The 19,977-nt window shown below is 38.4% G+C and overlaps 1 protein-coding gene and 1 long non-coding RNA gene across 9 annotated transcripts in view; one reads left to right on the forward strand and one right to left on the reverse strand.

Moving 5' to 3' along the window:
* Positions 1 to 19,977, reverse strand: part of LOC5566371 (AP-1 complex subunit gamma-1) — a 179,880-nt gene that overhangs the window by 41,819 nt on the left and 118,084 nt on the right. The gene's annotated exons all lie outside the window — the stretch shown is intronic.
* Positions 15,041 to 16,407, forward strand: LOC110679475. Its single transcript, XR_002502516.1, has 2 exons — positions 15,041 to 15,954; positions 16,070 to 16,407. It is a non-coding gene; the product is annotated as an uncharacterized LOC110679475 (long non-coding RNA).

Raw genomic sequence — 19,977 nt, forward strand, 5'->3', positions numbered from 1 at the left:
TTCACAATGTCGAACAATTTAAAAGATAATTCTTAATAATGTCAAAATGAGAAATATATATATATATTGAAATTGTATAAGAAAAAAGCATAATGCCGACACTTATAGTGACGAACCATACAAAGTTTGTTTTAATATTACTTAAAAGTTACGCTTTCAAGAAAATATGTGTTATCACAAGCATGAAACGAACTCACCAGTTGGTAATCCATCCTCGACTGAACACAAAACTGACACTGACAGCAAAACTTCTTGGCGTCCCGATAACAAACCGTCTTGCTTGTGCCTTCCCAAATACGTACCCAGCAAGACGCTCCAAAACAGAAAAAAAAATCTTCGGAGACGAAAACACGCGCGAAACCGTGAGCCAAATCTATCGGACAACGCAAAACCGAACTGTCCTGTTTGGGCTTCACGAAGCACTACCCAGCAAGACGCTCCGAAACAGGAAAAAAAATTCTCCGGTGACGAAAACACGCGCGAAACCGTGAGCCATATCTATCGAACGACGCAAAACCGAACTGTCCTGCTTGTGGCGAACAGGACTCACAAAGAAATTCTTAGTGGGATTTCATGTTGGTTGTTTTGAACAATGCCTCCGAAAAAGTTTTTGAGGTATTCCTGGAGAAATTTGTTTCGTCAATCCTAATTTACTCATAGCAAGATCAAATAAAAAAAAAGTGCGGGAAAATAGGAGAAACATATTCCAATATCTGGGAGGTAAACAATGTTTGTTGACTTCCAGTAAAACAAAAAGTTTTCCAACCTCGTGGAAACATTTAACGAAAAATAAATTATAGGCTCTATTTTATACTATTGAACAAATTGAATATTTTATAACAGGGAGCCACCCTCAGGCATTGCCTAAATAAAACAATTGAACACTACAGCGCTTCCGTGACCAGATCCACGAAGTTCGAGTGCATTTCATTTCGATCGTTATGTATCATGACCGACTATGGACTTACATTAACGCGCATTTAACAAGGAAGCCGAAGATTTATCATTCCCTACATCCAGCCAGCACACGACTAAATTAAGATCCCCCGGAAGAAATGAACATTCCGCAACAATTTAATAAAAGTTTATTACTCGGCTTACGTTCCGTTTTCTCTGACAATAAGATGCAAAAAATCCTGTTTAATGGTGTTGTCCGCTACTCTTTGGATGGTTTGTTGGCCCTTTTCCCTGAATAGAAAGTGTGAACAGGGGGTGAAAACAGAATCGCTATTATTAATATTTTATCAGTATCTGCTGATTGCAGCCAAATTGTCCCCACCTCACCATGGAATCACTTCCCCCTTTTTGCAACGAAAGTTAAGGCTCAATCGTGGCATGCCAAAAGTTGCGGTGCCAGCCTCTTTTTTGCCAACCTGCTGAGCTTTCTATTAGACTTTGTGGTGGAAGCACGCGCTCAAGCATATTGTTACCCGAGCAAAGCTTCTCGCTTCAGTGGAGCCATAAAAATGAACAACAACAACCACAACATGGGCCTCTTCATCGGATGGCGAATCCAGGGAATGTGAGTTTTAAATTTTAAGGATCGTCACTCCCCCTTCGAGTTGGTTTTGCTACAATTTGTAATTTGGTTTCATTTAGGAATCCTTCCTATTTGGCAAAAGCGATGGGAAACAGCTTGAACTAAACTTTTACGCTAGTTAATAATTTTTGAGATCGGCTTTTGTTGTGGAAGCAAGAGAAACTGGAATGTTGCTGTAACATTTTTTGCTCTGGAATGTAATAACAGTATCAACCCGAAATATCAGGTGAGTAAACTTCCCATGAGTCGATGTTGAATCCCTTGACACACAGAGATATGGAGTGACGGAACATGAAAGCTATGGAAAGCTTGGAAAGCTTCTCCAAAAGAAGTTTGGAAAGCTTATCCAACAAAAGCTTTAAAAGCTTATCCAACATATGCTTGGAAAGCTTCCAATAGAAGGTTGGAAAGCTTCCAACAGAAGCTTGGAAAGCTTTTACCAGATGCTTGGAAAGCTTCCTACAGAAATTTCCAAGCTAAATCTTGCAATATCTCCGATAGAAGATTAGCCTAGAAAAGCTTCCATTACAAACATACATAAACTCCAATCCGAGCTTGAAAAGTTTTAAGCTATATGTTTGAAAACTTTTTTCGATAGTTTTGAAAGCATTCAACAAAGTTAGTTCTTGTAATTATTAATAATAGTTTGAAAATTTCCATCCAAAACATGAGAAGCTTTTAATCGGATAATTGATGCTTAAGCTCAAATTTAATTAATGTTGCAACACAGCACCTTTATTAGAGTACAAACTATAAACTCATTGAACGCACCAAAATTTTAATTTAATAATCAACCTCACTTCCGGAGGAAGAAACTTTTCTATCGTATCCCATAGTTAGCACACCAAACTATCGCACTCTGATGATGGTGAGGTCTGAGAAAGCGGAAAACCAAGCAAAAAATCATGATGAGGTTGAATGAAAAAATAATTCAAAACTGTTGGATATTCCCCAGCCCAGAAGGAATAGACGCTTCATGGTGATCCATTTCTTCCGGGCTCAGAGTTTTCCACTAGTTTAAAATTCTTTTTTTCTAATGAAGCAAGGCCTCGTCCAAATGAGGGGTGTTTATTTAGTCAAATCTGTTTGATGGCATTGCCATATTTTGTGTCGGAACGGGACTCATAAGGGACCTAGATTGAATCCCTGATATAAATGATAGGGAATCGTGTGATATAGAGCAACCATCAATTTATGGAGCTGCTGGCGAAAAAAAAGGAACGTGATGAAATCTCTGTAACTCTGTATATTTTATCTTCCACTTCTCTTTTTCATAGTCATGGTCATGATGGTCATCTAGGAAATAATAGCGTAATACACTGGCTGACCCAATAATCAATTGCCTACAATTAGGGGTCATCAGAATGGTTGATTGAGGTTAACGAAGGGCATGTTGTACTTGGGGATTTTTTTTTTATTTCCGTACAAAGTGGGCCGAAGGGTCTCAGATTTTTATGAAACTTTTTCCACAGGCAGGGCTCATCAATATATGAATAAAACAAATTGAGAACGTTAGCTGTGGGCTTCTGTGATCAGATATACGATACCACAAAATTTGGACAAAAATAAAAAAAAATGCCCAGCAAGTCTCAAACGCAGGACCTTTGGATCACGAATCGGATACCTTACCACGGTACCACCAAGGGTTTCATGATAATCGGGTCATTATTTGCCAATATTAATACATGTTTCATGTACAGCGACACATACTGTGTTGCTCTTGGAGGCCCATCGTCAGCAGATACCAAGTTTGGGTGGCAATTTTTGCTAAGTTATTGCGATTTCATACGATGCTTTCTGGATTGATATATGATCTGTCAGTTTATTCAACTTAACGCGATTCTATGTTGCACTATTTACGACATGTTTTGTTGTCAACACAGATTGTCATTTATGAATCGTATTGGGGATTTATATACAACTTGTGTTGACATTGATAGCGTTTAATTTGGCATCTTGTGCGGTTGGCAAAAAGAATAGTACACAAATTTTTAAGAAAAAAAAAAGAGTACATGTACTCTAAAAAGAGTACGTCTGGTAACCCTGCTCGGCACTCATTTTTGAGCAGAGCAAGTTTAGCGTGATTGTTACGAGCCTGCATGAAGATGATCGAAATTAATATTTTCCTGTTCTTCGCGAAGAGCAGGCAGCGTGGATCGTACCGTTTACATTACCAAGCGATGGAAAATCACCCGATGATAGCGTCGGGAGAAACAGCGATCCGAAAATGAAATACGAACGAATGAAGCGCCCGAACGGTTGTTTGTGTTTATAGGCTAGGAGAAGTGGATGAACAAGGATGAATCTGTCATTCAAATACTTGTCAAATAGGCTAGGGGAAGTGGTTCATCTAGCATGAATGAGGGATGAACTTATCGCTGAGAAAAAGTAGATTTTGTATGAAATTTGACAAGTTTTTGAATGACAGATTCATCCTTGTTTATCCACTTCTCCTAGCCTATTTCGTACAAAATCTACTTTTTCTCAGCGATAAGTTCATCCCTCATTCATGCTAGGTGAACCACTTCCCCTAGCCTATTCGCAGATTCTGTTTTGATGCCTACGAAAATTCATCGTGCCTCGCGTTTCCGATCGTTGTTCAGCAACATTGGGGATAACATCAGGTATCGTTTTGTCTCAAATTCCAAACATGACCTTCCAAACAGTGGCAATTTTTAAAAAAAATATTTTCACATTTTTGAATGTAGTGGACTTCAATCAAAAAAGGATTGAAAATCTTGTGAAAAATTTGATTAGTTTTCTTGAAAAATCACTATAAAAAGTCGAGTGTTCGGAATACGAGTCATTTTCGGAATTTTAGATACAGTGATACCTCCATGAGTCGATGTTCCATGACTCGATATCGACTCATGGAACCATACTAAAATCAAAATTTCATGGTTACTATGATGGTCCCTAGAAGCAGCTTTCCAAAGGATTGCTGTTCCATGACTCGACATTTCCATGAGTTGATGGTCCCTTCAATATCGACTCATGGAGGTTTCACTGTAAAACGGTAATGAACAATAAATATGTCAAGATAATTTTCAATGGGTTCATGGATTAACTCAATACTCTTGTGAAATACCAAAAACTACGTTGACATTTTTAGACGATCCCCTGGATTCTTCCATGAATGCAGAGATTTTTTTCTCCGAGGAATTTTTCAGTGATTCATGACAAAGTTTGAGAAAATTTATTGGATGCATCTCCGAAGAACATGCTGCAGAAATTGCAAATGGCATCTGAGGTCTTCCGGGAGAAATTTGCGGAGATGTCTCTTAAAGTAATATTCAGAGGAATTCATTGAGGAAGAGTTTTCTGATGCGATTGATATCGAACAGAATCTCAGTTTTTTTTAATACCTATTAAGAAATCCGCATTAGTTACAGAAAGAAAATCGTGTTGAATCCCCGTGGAAAAGACTAACCTATTCCACATAATTTCCTCAAGTTACAATCTTTTAAAAATGAAAACTCGATTTGCTTCGGGCAGTTGGTTTTGGAAAACATGTGAATGAATTTACACTCCTTGTCTCTTGGCTATATCTATATGTACTACATCAAAGAATTCAACAAAACGTTAAATTTTCCAACTGGAGGTGATAATAGTGAATCCATGAGTTTGTAACTGCAGTTTCAAGATGTACTAAATCGATATCCAATCTACATAGAATAGAGCACCTCTCTGAATAATTCAGTAGCTTGAAATATTTGCACCATTTTTCTCCAATTCCCCCCACAAACCCCCCCAAAGCAACAGAACACTTATCCTAACTTTCAACGCAAACAGTCACAACTTCCTGTGTTGAGGGTAAAAGTCAAACAACCCATTTGCAATTCGTTCGGAGGAAGAAAAGTCCTGTTCCACTGTCTACTAGTAAGTAATTCATTCTCGAAAATGTATGGCTTTGTGAACAAGCTCGCAATTCACTGAACTTTCTTCCGAGATCAGACTCCTGCCACTGCTTCTCGGCTATCATTTGCTCCAAACAGAACAGAATTCTTGAGACAAAGGAACTTGTTAAAACTTTCAAGCTTAATTCAATTCTTCGCACCGTTTGCAGTATCACCCGTAGAATAAGTGGGAGCGGGGTAGCAGCGAAAGATTTTTCCGACTTAGTTTTTCAGAACGGTGAAGGTGTATCTATTCATGTGCGTAATTTAATGTTGTTGCTCGTGTCGCTGAATAAATTATAAAGTTGGAACTACAGTTCTACCGGGGGTGGAACTGTGTATTAGTGACCTTGAGAGGGACGCCACAGCACGGAAGCGTTTTCAAATGGAATATTTCCCTCGTTCTCTTTGCTGCCATTATCATGCGCCATTTGGCTTTTATCATACACACTAATGGTTTCCTCCAGTAATCCCGGGCTTTCAATGCGATTGCTGAATGCATCGACATAATTTTCATTTTAATTCTTTGAGTTTTCTCCATCGAGCGACCAGTTGAAGTGGGTTGGTTTAGTGCAAGTAGAAATAAAAATAGAAAATCAAGATGATCAAATTAGTATATTTAACTGTGCATAATAGCTTATTCTGTATTTACAAAGAAACTCATCAAAATTACCCCTAAATACGGTAAGAATTGCCTACAACTGAAACAGAAAGCACAGGAGCAGCAATTACTATTCCGATGCCGAACTGCATGACCCGCGCTTTAGACTCCTGCTATTCTCCCCATTTGTTTGGGTATTCTTTTTCTTCTTCTTCTTCTTGGCATTAACGTCCTCACTGGGACAGAGCCTGCTTCTCAGTGAAGTGTTCTTATTAGCACTTCCACAATTATTAACTGAGAGCTTTCTTTGCCAAAGTTGCCATTTTTGCACTCGTATATCGTGTGACAGGTACGATGATACTCTATGCCCAGGGAAGTCAAGGAAATTCACATTACGAAAAGATCCTGGACCGACCGGGAATCGATCCCAGACCTTCACCACGGCTTTGCTTTGTAGCCGCTGACTCTAACCACTCGGCTAAGGAAGACCCAAACTGTTTGACTGAACTGTTTGGGTATTGGGTCATCTGAATCGTTCGTGAGTGAGCATGAGCATATTGGCGACTGTGGTAGAACAACAGGTGGAAGGAAAATGAAAGCTTTCATGCTTTCGAAACTTTGTGGATGTACACGTTTATGGAAGGTTGAATAATCCTCGTGAGAAAAATGATTTCGGGATAAAGCTTTATGGTGGGATGGCAAACATATTTTTTCTATGTGATTATATATTTTTCGCGGTAGAGAACTAACAGTTTTTTTTTGCAATTTTAGCAATTAAAATAAATATTTTGATCATAGGGGATAGTTTTCGCCTTTTCTTAACGCGGATAACTCTGCAGGGAAATCACAATTTAACGAGATTTTTGAAACTAAACTGAAACTGAACTGAAACTGAACTGAAACTGAACTGAAACTGAACTGAAACTGAACTGAAACTGAACTGAAACTGAACTGAAACTGAACTGAACTGAAACTGAACTGAAACTGAACTGAAACTGAACTGAAACTGAACTGAAACTGAACTGAAACTGAACTGAAACTGAACTGAAACTGAACTGAAACTGAACTGAAACTGAACTGAAACTGAACTGAAACTGAACTGAAACTGAACTGAAACTGAACTGAAACTGAACTGAAACTGAACTGAAACTGAACTGAACTGAAACTGAACTGAAACTGAACTGAAACTGAACTGAAACTGAACTGAAACTGAACTGAAACTGAACTGAAACTGAACTGAAACTGAACTGAAACTGAACTGAAACTGAACTGAAACTGAACTGAAACTGAACTGAAACTGAACTGAAACTGAACTGAAACTGAACTGAAACTGAACTGAAACTGAACTGAAACTGAACTGAAACTGAACTGAAACTGAACTGAAACTGAACTGAAACTGAACTGAAACTGAACTGAAACTGAACTGAAACTGAACTGAAACTGAACTGAAACTGAACTGAAACTGAACTGAAACTGAACTGAAACTGAACTGAAACTGAACTGAAACTGAACTGAAACTGAACTGAAACTGAACTGAAACTGAACTGAAACTGAACTGAAACTGAACTGAAACTGAACTGAAACTGAACTGAAACTGAACTGAAACTGAACTGAAACTGAACTGAAACTGAACTGAAACTGAACTGAAACTGAACTGAAACTGAACTGAAACTGAACTGAAACTGAACTGAAACTGAACTGAAACTGAACTGAAACTGAACTGAAACTGAACTGAAACTGAACTGAACTGAAACTGAACTGAAACTGAACTGAAACTGAACTGAAACTGAACTGAAACTGAACTGAAACTGAACTGAAACTGAACTGAAACTGAACTGAAACTGAACTGAAACTGAACTGAAACTGAACTGAAACTGAACTGAAACTGAACTGAACTGAAACTGAACTGAAACTGAACTGAAACTGAACTGAAACTGAACTGAAACTGAACTGAAACTGAACTGAAACTGAACTGAAACTGAACTGAAACTGAACTGAAACTGAACTGAAACTGAACTGAAACTGAACTGAACTGAAACTGAACTGAAACTGAACTGAAACTGAACTGAAACTGAACTGAAACTGAACTGAAACTGAACTGAAACTGAACTGAAACTGAACTGAAACTGAACTGAAACTGAACTGAAACTGAACTGAACTGAAACTGAACTGAAACTGAACTGAAACTGAACTGAAACTGAACTGAAACTGAACTGAAACTGAACTGAAACTGAACTGAAACTGAACTGAAACTGAACTGAAACTGAACTGAAACTGAACTGAAACTGAACTGAACTGAAACTGAACTGAAACTGAACTGAAACTGAACTGAAACTGAACTGAAACTGAACTGAAACTGAACTGAAACTTAACTGAAACTGAACTGAAACTGAACTGAAACTGAACTGAAACTGAACTGAAACTGAACTGAAACTGAACTGAAACTGAACTGAAACTGAACTGAAACTGAACTGAAACTGAACTGAAACTGAACTGAAACTGAACTGAAACTGAACTGAAACTGAACTGAAACTGAACTGAAACTGAACTGAAACTGAAACTGAACTGAAATTTTAAACCCTTTTAACCCTGGGCTGGAAATTTAAAGTTACTATTTTTGAGATGCTCAAACCAAAGCGGTGTAAGTGACATTATGGTCGTTTAGCTTTAAGTTAAGTTGAATTGAAGAAATTCTTCTGTTTCCAAGCGTTCTAACGATATTTTCAGGTGACTTTTCCTATCAACTAATAAAAAGCATAATTCTTGGAAGTCTGGTTTGTTTTTATTACTCCCATACAATTTTTATCAGGGTGACCACCAAATTTTCATTTTGAAATTCTCGATTTATTCACGGTTTTCCGGTAAAGTTTGCAAAATTTTCCCGGCTTTTATTTTGCTGAATGTACATAATTTTGCTCAATTTTAATCATTCGATTTTTTATGTATGTTCTTCTAATGGTCTTCTAAATCAAGTAAGTTTAAGGTGTGCAGAAGCGCATATCTCAACTAGGGCGATTCAAATTTAAAAAATGTATGAAAATCCAATCTCCCATATGTTCCTTACCATCCTTACCATAAAAATAGTGTTCAGTACAATTTTCAGCTTTCTAGGTGGTGATTTAAAGGTGGCCCAAAGACAATGTAAGTTCATATGGAATTACTATGGAGAAAAGTGAATATGAATCGAAGCCAAAACTCAAATTTTCAAGAGCACACCAGCGAGTGACCAATCGATTAAGTTTTCAACTCAAACGGGTGTTTGGTTCTCCAGATTCGTGCTCTTGAAAATTTGAGGTTTGGCTTCGATTTACCTTCACGTTAAAAAATGTTTCAAACACGCTAGTACTGTAAGAAACTTAGTAATAGAAGCTAAATAATAGCAAACAAACTCAAGAATATTTCTTCGGCTATCCGTTGGATTGAACTTCTCTCGTCAGCAAATTTCTTTATTATGGTTTGAAGAATGAGTTTTTACTATGGGATAATAAGTTTGTACTATCATTACAGTAATAGCGTGTTTGGAACATATCTCCAAATTTCTCCATAGTAATTTCCATATAAACCTACATTGTCTTTGGGCCACTTTTAAATCACCAACTAAAAAGCTGAAAATTTTAACAGAACACTATTTTTATGGTAAGGATAGTAAGAACATATGGGAGTTTGGATTCTTAAACTTTTTTTAATTTTGAACCGCCCTAATCTCCACCTTATTTATACTCTTTGTCGATTTGTTACAGAATGACTCTAATATTTAAATAAATAAATAAAACTTTGAAAAATGAACGATTGTTTTCAAGATAACATATCCGACTTAATTGTGGTATAAAACTCCAGTAACTGAACGTCATTTTTCAATATGTTTGTGTCCCAAAATCATCTAGAAGAATTTTTTGAATGTTGATTCAAAATATCGAGTCAAAACAGTTAGGGAAAAGTTTAAAAAATGTTATCCATAATAGTAGTGGAAAAAAATGGGAAAGGGAAATGTCAAGGAAATTTTTCTAAAAACTAAATCAGGGAGGCATTTAAAAAAAACTTGTATAGTAACCTTTGACAAAACTTGGGCATATTTTGAAGTCACCCTTAATGAACAAGGATCTCTGAAATATTTCCTGAAAGTTTAGAAAGTTTAGAAAATCTCCGAGATAATTTGCTAAGATAATAAAAAAATCATTCGAATCTCGGGATACTATTCTGAAGGTTTTTCTAAAGACAATTCTTGACAGAAACTCAGTCTGGAATAAACAAAGATATTACTGTAAAAACTGCTGCAGTATAAACTGGTGTGAACTTTTACCGATTGCATGGGAGTAATACCTGGATGAAATGCCGGTAAAAACTTTTGGATGAATTCTTGAAGGAATTCACATAAACAGGTGGAGAAATTCTTGCAGAATTTCTTGAAGACTTGGATAATTCGGTTGAAGGATTAATGAAAAATATCTGGAGAAAATTCTAGGATAGTTCTGGAAAAAATCAAAGTAATACCTGAAGAAATCACTGGAGGTAGTAGCTTTGGAGTTCTCAAGGATTTTCTGGAGCGAATTCTGGAGAAATTATTCTAAGCTTTCTTCGAAAAATCGCTGAAAGAATTTCTTGGAGAAATGGTAGAGAAATCTCTAGTAAAACTTATGAAGAAAACCCTGTAGAAGACTGAAGCTTTTCCTCGGGAAATCTAAGAGAGAAATTCTTGAAGAGCCTGTTGAACCCGTTATAGTCCCTGAAAGTTTCTTTGTAGCCTGTACAATTCTGCATCAGGATTCAATGCAAGCAGAATAAGGAAAATTTGAGACTTTAGATACCATTTTGGTTCAAATAGATACTCTAAAGATCTTCCGTCTTTAGTCTCTACTCTACTTTACTTCTTGCCTTTACTACCATTGTGGTTGTTCTAATTTTCTCATTTATTTCTAGATAAACAGCAAAGAATCTGTGAATTTGAGTAGTTTTTTTTTCTTTGCACCGAAGAGAGCGGGCTATTAGCGAAAGTTTTCAGGAGAAATTGAAGATGCTTGAAAAATGCTTCATCGCGCAGAAACTCCATAAAATATTTCGCTGGAATTTCTTGAACAATTCTGCAAAAACAAAAAAACTTCCGAAAAATCATCATATTTTGCTATGAATATTTCTGTGAATAATGCCACAAAATATCAGTAACTATTTTATCAAATACTTTTTCAGGAATTAACTGAGAATTATTTCCAGAAATCTTTACGGCAATTCTTAATCAACAAAGAATTTCTATACGGTGTGCTGTGCGAGTTCTAAAGGAATTGCTCTGAAAATCATCAAGAGATTCAACAATGCTTTGATAGATTGACGGGGTTGGTGGTCTGATGGCTACCGCTTCTGCTTCATATGCAGAAGGTCATGGGTTCAATCCCAGGCCCGTCCCTTTCCTCGTACTTTGTAGTTGTATATCTCTCACTTGCTTCTATCTTCCATTCTAAATATATCACACTTTGGGCTCGTTCATAGCAAACGCTAGAACCAGAGACGGACAAGAAACCGTTTCCCTAACGCTTCCCTACTTCCACGGGCACGCATTTCTTACGCCTGATACATAGGCAGTCTGCTAACCACAAAAGCAAACCTCTCTGCCATGCCTTTCCCCTAATCCATACACTCCCGCATGAACTGGCGTGGATGCAGTGGAATATACGGTCTACGTGGGAGTCAGTTCAATGCATCATCAATTCCTCCCCCTTCCCCTCATTGGTCTGCATTCTGACGTGGCAGGTGCCATTGTTGCCTAAAAATAGAAGATCACCAGCACTTATACACTGAGGATGCTTGTTAGTCCCAAGCAGTCATTCGGTTGGTTCCTTGTGTAAGTGCAGCTGATCTGGCGATACTGGAGTGCATCCACGGGCGGCCAATCAAGCTCAAGCTCAAGAGATTCAACAATGCTTTGATAGATTATATGTATCAAGAGAGATCACACTTCAGAAATCGCTGGCACCATCACACTCCTGCTGCTTATAACACGATGCGACTGGTACAAGATTAACCCATTACTTCATCCAAAGATTCTTCAATGATCTTCTGATAATTATCTAAGGATGGTCCAGAAACTTCACCGGAATTACTTCCAGAAATGCTCACAGCAATTTGTCCCAGAACATATACACGGTTGGCCATAGATATATTTAAGAAACCATTCATTGATTAATTTAGAAATGCCATAGAGGATTGCGCCATTTGTTTTTCGAATGGTTGAAGAAGTGTGTTGTAGCAATTATAACATTTAGTTTCCTATGATTTTCATTACAGATATTCTCAATCGTTCTTCTCACAAGTTTTGGGAATCATGTACAAACCATGTCATACGTTAGTAGGCATGAGAATACAATGAAAAACCTTACGACGTTGATCATGTTTCTGCTGATCTAGTGTTTTGTTTTGTTGAATTATGGGCAGGATAATCCTTTGACTGTCCTACACAGGTGTTTTTTTTTGTGTAGTACATGTCCTACCTGTCCTACCCACTTCCCGCACCACTTCACAGAATGTTTTTATCTATTTCAATTTTGCAAATTCTGGACAAATTGTTTGAATACACTCCAAGTTCAAAAAAATTCTAAGTAGCTTAAAATATCTTAAATTTCTCAAAATACATCATGTATTTCAAAAAGATTACAGAAATTAATATGGGGAAGGTCGTTTGAATCTCATTGGAAATGGATCATTGAAGGTAGTTTTTGTCAGTGCTCACCGCATTAAAACAAAGGCGCCACCGTATATGGGATTTCACATTGTGACATTGCTGTTCTGTCAAACACACAAGACTACGGTGGCGCTGTCTATGCTTTCCATAGCGGCAGTTTTGGTTATTTTAATGATCCATTATTGGATTAAGGATTGTAGAATTCCTCGGAGGTATTGTTCGAAGAGTGTATGGCACATTTATTAGTGAGACTCCTTTAGAAATTTCTGGAAAAAATTAGTGAGGTACCCTAAAACAAGTCAAAGACGTACTTTTGCAAAACTTTTATAATTTTCCCTTGAAGATTGGACCAAAAATTTTTGATTTTACATCAATCAAAAGCTTTTGGTCCAATCTTCAATGCAAAAATATAAAAGTGCTTGATTCTTCAATGATTTTGTTCAATAGAAAGTGCTACCTATTAGTCTGCTTTAGGTGCAAGGGAGCTCAAAATTAAACTGAAACTCTTCATGCAAATCATTTTTTAACTAAATTGAGCTGTGTATCTAAGGTACCTAGATACATTAAAAAATATTTTGTGACTAGGGTAAGTGTACCTGTTCGGGAGTAACGTGGCTCACCCTGAACTACATCCCTGAAATCGTTTGATGAGCGGGAGCCTTCGCTATTCTCTCATTTCAGCATCGGCAATTAAAAACTGTATTTTTCTATCCTTTTATATAAGCGAGCAGTAATGATCAGTTCTTTGGTTCAAACGGGTGCCTATCCCATAGAATATTTTAACATGTTAGTTTAAGCGTCCTGTAGATATGTTTCGGTTACAAATAAATGTAGATATGTGTATAGTTTTCGTCAAATCTATGTAATGAATCGGATGTCGCGTATGAATTACGAGAACCTAAGAAATATGACCCGAAACTCTGGAATCTACGGATCGGAACCATGACTTCTAAGGAATCAAAACAAAGTCTTCCCAATCTCTTACGATCACCTAACCCCATTCGTGTTGGGGGATTGACGGCCCAACATACAGTCCAGTCCAAGCAACGGCAATCCCAAGGACTCTCCCCCAACATTTGGTCCTTCGAACCGGATCGAATCACGACGTACTAGGCAAGGTATTAATAGGCCAGGACGGATGGTAGGACGCCATCATCAAACTGACAGAAACAATTGGTCATTCATGAGACAGCCATCATTACTCAGAGAATTACGCGCCATTGGGGCTATGGCTACTATGGATCTTGAGAGCTTGGATCTTAACAGCTACATCGAAGCTAGCATGTCATACTTCGGACCCAGAATCATCAACTTCTCAAATGGAATGACAACACTAAGTCCGCTGAGCCTGCTGTTTTCACAGGTAACTATTAACACTTAGTGTGTGTCTGGCCGAAGCTATATCTTTTCGTATGCTAACACCGATCTTCAATCTCCTTTCAAACAACTTACTTGTGAGCATCATATTGACGTCATTTGGTGGACTGGAATCCACCACACCCTACGGAATCATCGGAATTGCAAGCTTGTCCGGATTGTTTGCAAACCACACCATCGAAATCGGAACTCATGAACTGGACTCTATGATACGGCAACGTAATGCATTCTCACATACAAATCTTACCAACACTTAGCACGAGGCAACATGGAATGTACAGTGGATTGAAGAGGCAGCAACGTTTATGGTTTCCCAGGTTAGTGATTCAGTATATGTCTACCGAAGCATACAGACATGCACATTTTAATTGGAATTTCATCCTCTTCGATTACCATGTACCATCATCACAACACTACGCGGAGAATGTCACCACATTAGTCAAGTTTTACAACTACAGCGCGAACGGATTCAAGACAGCACTGATCATCGATCACGATATACAACTACGTTCCAAATCCTGATCCATCATGTATTCGGTGTTTACCTTCCAAGCAATTTGTTGATTCTCAAGAAGACGAATCGCAACCACGTGGTCACTCACGCTCTACTAAGAGACTACTTGTTTCTTCTCCGAGTTCCAACCGAAAAATGCAAAATACAAATGGAACACTCGACACCAGAAGTGTAAGCGAAGGTATGGATCTGCTCACACAATACAAGTAAAATAACCCAATACAAGCAATGGATATTGGTAACGCTTTTGACCATTGAGAGGCTTTATGGTTTGTGCAGATATATCGTTGTATTAAGGTTTGCTATTGAACACTATCACCTACTTGGCACTAAGGATTACACGATCTCAGATGCTAGGGGCATCTGAGCACACCGAAACTATGATTTTGGGTATCAGGGATGTTCAAATATCATTCCAACCGACACGTGGGTGTCCTCTTACCTATTGGATGCTTGAACATTAGGAAGTTCAGGTACATTGGATGGATGCTGGGGGCGTCCAAACCCATCTTTGGATACTGGATGTGTTCAAATAAATTCGAACAAGTTTCCACGGACGGAGACTATGGCTTGGCGATAGACTACCAAATGTCTTCGCTATCCGGACACAACGAGTGTTCCACATTTTCCTGGATGCGTGTCACTGGGACTCGTATGTTGCACGGTGCAGCAAATCCATACTGATCCGAAGCAAATACAAGGGGTGTTCGCAAATTGGCTTCCGAGGCATCAACGGTGATGACTCACTTTGGTTCACAATGGCACTTGACTATAGTGATTGGCGAAATCTGATTTACCAAACTACGGATTAATTCAACCCAGCGAAGGAAACCTTACTCGCGACGGCGCACGGTGTACTAACCGTTCACCAATGGATTGCAGGTTTCCAAGCTTATTACTCACACGGATCCACTACACCTTCAGTAATACGACAACACACGGCAAATCGATAGTACAACGAGAAATTTAAACAAACCCTAAAGCGATATTGGATCGTAATACGGAAACCACGGAGAATCGGCGCGGATGGTGGTAGATAACACTTCAATGGTGGGTGAGAGTTGTTTGATCTGCTCTACCCAACACTTTCCTAAATTCGTCACTTCCACATGAGCAACTACCAACGGTTGGTTATGGTATGGAGAGGTAGCAGCATGATACGGTTTCGCAGGTCAGTACTACATACGTATATGTTTGGCCGAAGCACGGGCAATTCCTACTCTTCTAACTTGAATTTCCTCTCCAACGCCTATCTACACTTGCACCACTCTGGGATGAGTTCTTTGGACATCAACAAACCATACATGCGGAGTTTGTTTTCAACAAGAACAACGATATTTGGAAATATATACAAAGGTAGGCGAAGCAGGAAAACTACACCGATATCTCATCTATGGCAAGATAGGATTCATCTATTACGCAAATGAACTTCCATTCCATGCAAATCGGGCACACGACGGCTACATTTTAGGAATGGATACGCAAGGAATATTATATACAATTCATAAACTGGAACAGTTTCTGGGTGGGTGAGGATGTTCGGGAGTAACGTGGCTCACCCTGAACTACATCCCTGAAATCGTTTGATGAGCGGGAGCCTTCGCTATTCTCTCATTTCAGCATCGGCAATTAAAAACTGTATTTTTCTATCCTTTTATATAAGCGAGCAGTAATGATCAGTTCTTTGGTTCAAACGGGTGCCTATCCCATAGAATATTTTAACATGTTAGTTTAAGCGTCCTGTAGATATGTTTCGGTTACAAATAAATGTAGATATGTGTATAGTTTTCGTCAAATCTATGTAATGAATCGGATGTCGCGTATGAATTACGAGAACCTAAGAAATATGACCCGAAACTCTGGAATCTACGGATCGGAACCATGACTTCTAAGGAATCAAAACAAAGTCTTCCCAATCTCTTACGATCACCTAACCCCATTCGTGTTGGGGGATTGACGGCCCAACATACAGTCCAGTCCAAGCAACGGCAATCCCAAGGACTCTCCCCCAACAGTACCAGTCATGGACATAATGGTTCCCTACTTCGCCATACGTGTTAATTTTATAGTTTTCAATTTTTTGATTATTTTATGTGTCTTAGTAGTTATATATCAGGGTTTATGGACAAAAGGTCGAAAGACAAAACGTTGAAAGGACAAAAGGTCGAAAGACAAAAGGTCGAAAGGACAAAAAGTCGAAAGTGATTTGATTGGTGGGAAATTTTTCCTTCTTTGAAAAAAGATTTTCGACCTTTTGTCCCTTCTTTTTTGTTCTTCGACCTTTTGTCCTTTGGACCTTTTGTCTTTCGACCTTCTGTCCTTTCGACCTTTTGTCTTTCGACCTTTTGTCATAGATTCATATATCAGTTATGTCTTCACGTTAAACTATTCAAAAACATTCTAAATGTGAATATTTTCGAAATTTCACATATGGTCAAATAGGGAATCACTATGGCCATAACTGGTACACTTTCCTCCTGCAATTTAGCCGTAAAAAGCCACTAGTGCGACTATGGGGGACTGTCTACTAAGGGTACACTGACCCTAAATGAACGTCGTTTGTCTTAAAGTTTGTCGGGTTGTGTAGTGAAGTTTTTTGCATTAAAGAATTTTTTTTTTTTTGAAAATAGTTTTAAATACCAGAATCATGTTCGGTGTAGTATTGACAGACGTTCTATATTTGAATATCTGTTAAATGTTAGGGAATTACTTTAACAATTTCTCTACATTTAGGCGTATTCCACGGCTTCCTTGTAATGAAATTATTTTTTACTAGTGGCCCCGGCAAACTTCGTCTTGCCATCAAGTAGGCTGTTGAAAATGGCATATAATCTCCCGTGCAAAATGACACATTAGTTTTCATCCGTTTTTACAACTATTCCGACGACTTTAACTTAAACTTTTTCTACGCACGAACACGTCGGAACCCTGGACGAATGCAACAGTGAAAGAATTGTGAATATCCGTTGAACCGTCTTCAAGCCATTTCGTGACATACAAACACCATTCCATTTTTATTTATATAGATTTCTATTAATATTGCACATATTCAGCTTCAGGGCAGAATGGAAGATATGAAGATAAAATGGACTGCCACTAAAAAAAAAGTTGGTCCAAGTGTTGTACAGGACCTTATGAGTAGTGTGAAGAGAATAGTTCGTGCATTTGTATATGGAATGGAAATTGAATAAAACAAACGTTTGAAAATATTCATAACATGTTTTATTTTACTCCCTGAAAGTTTGAAGATGATTGGTTGAACGTGCGAATTTTGACAAATATTTGTGTATGTCGCAGTTTGATTCCGCACACGTGTGTGTGTGCACACCTTTTAAATAACGAAAATTCACACAAGAAAACCATTCTCCATCACGTCCAAGTTGTACATTACAAGCGAGTTTTTGTTTTCATGTCGCGTGTACTCAGAACACATGCGAACGATTTTAGGTTAAAAACCCAGAAACATTTCCGACTGAGAAACTACACAACACACACTTTGAAGGGTGAAACAAGTGTAAAAAGTTCACATTATCAAACGTAAGGTCATCCGAGCATAAAATATGACGGTTCAAATGCCGCGCTCTATGCTAGTTGGCCTGTCGATGTCAGCAAATCGATGCAATCAACCGATACATGGAACTGACGACCTTTTCAGTCCATCAATGCACATAACTGGTATCAAATCACTCGTATAATGCAGTAAAATTGGACAGCTTATTGCCATATTCAATTTCCCATCATATAGTTTCTTCCACGTAAGGTAGTTTGGGGTTGCTTGCACCCCCTCCATTTCTAAATATATTTTTTCCATGCGTATGACATGAGCACGCAGCGAACTGGACTATCGCATTTCATACATTTTGCCTTATGAAAGGTGGAACGATTATTGCAATATGAACGCTTTATGAATCGTTTTAGCAACACTCCACACCAAGGCATCGATAGGCGCGTGGTGTACGCTCGGGCCTATCGATCGCAAGGTTCTTCGTTCGATTCCAGGTTGCCGCGAAAACGTTTTTTGTTTTCAAATTCTGGTTTCATAAAGCAAATTTATGAATTTCAATCCGATTTCTTGTGGCGAATTTTCATAAGGGATTCCTATGTTTATCGATAGTTTATTTGCCAGAGTGAGAGTATATGACCGAAACCCTTTGTCTTGAATGAAGCTTCTGTCCATACTAAGATACCACCCCAAACTACACTATCCACTCACGTCTAGCTTTGGCAAAAGAGGTAGTTACCTTACCACCATCACTCGAAACCTCGAGAATACTGCACGAAAGCTCCCATTTTCCCTCACGTTCATCGCATTAAATATTCAATCCGATTCTAGGCATGGTCATTACGACGCACACAGGAGTAATTTGAATCAATCGTGGACGAAATTATTTTCTATCCTTGATTGTCTTTTTTTGCCCTAAAATTGATCAAAACATGCTCTTAGCTCAACTAGGATTAATTAAGAACCTTTGAATGGCACCTACCCACCTTCTTTTTCTTCATATTTTTTCTAGCGTTACGTTCCAAACTGTTGCATAGCCTACCTTCTCAGCTTAGTGTTCTTTTCCTCACCTGTAGAGCCTTTTAACCACTGCTTCCATTATTTAGGAATATTGTGGTAGTGTACTTATGACTCATAAGTTATGAGCACTTCCACAACTGAATAGTAACTGAAAGCTTACTTTGCCAAATGCATTTTTGCATTTGTATATCGTGTGTACGAAGATACTTTATGTCCAGGGAAATCAAGAATATTTCCTCTACGAAAAGATCCTCGACCGGCGGGATTCGAACTCACGACTCTCAGCTTGGTTTCGCTGAATAGCTGCGAGTTAACCGCTACGTCTATCTGGGCCCTTTATCCCATTGATTTATTTGAAAAAAAGCATACTATTATCTTTGATTCTAGCATATTGGGAAATCAAAAATCTCAAATTTAAAATTATGGCCACGAATTTGTTCTAGTTAGTCCTCTGTGCGACACCACCATTGAAGAGCGTGGCGAAGAGCAGCTGGAAGGCATTTCCACCGGCAAATGGAAACTATTTACTTTGGACTTATTTTGGACCGTTTCGAATGAAAAAAAAACCAATCTAGCTGTGTTCCGGTGAAATTTCGTCTATTTCCATCAAAGTTGGGTACCGAGCGCCAAAGTGACGGATGGCTGCCATCCGTGGGATGTTTGTTTGTCCAAGCAAATAGTTTGGACGCCGTCATCCACATTTCGTGTCCGTACGTGTGTTTACCCACTTGCAATGTGTCACCAATATCGTTGTCGTTGGCGAATGAATGTACATATATCCTTTGGCGACGAAGAGGCAACGTAGTCGCATGTGCTTGTCTAAATATTAGAGCGGTACTTTGGCCCCCAACCTGTTT

Source organism: Aedes aegypti, chromosome 3 (genome assembly GCF_002204515.2).
Source record: "Aedes aegypti strain LVP_AGWG chromosome 3, AaegL5.0 Primary Assembly, whole genome shotgun sequence".
Lineage (NCBI taxonomy): Eukaryota > Metazoa > Arthropoda > Insecta > Diptera > Culicidae > Aedes > Aedes aegypti.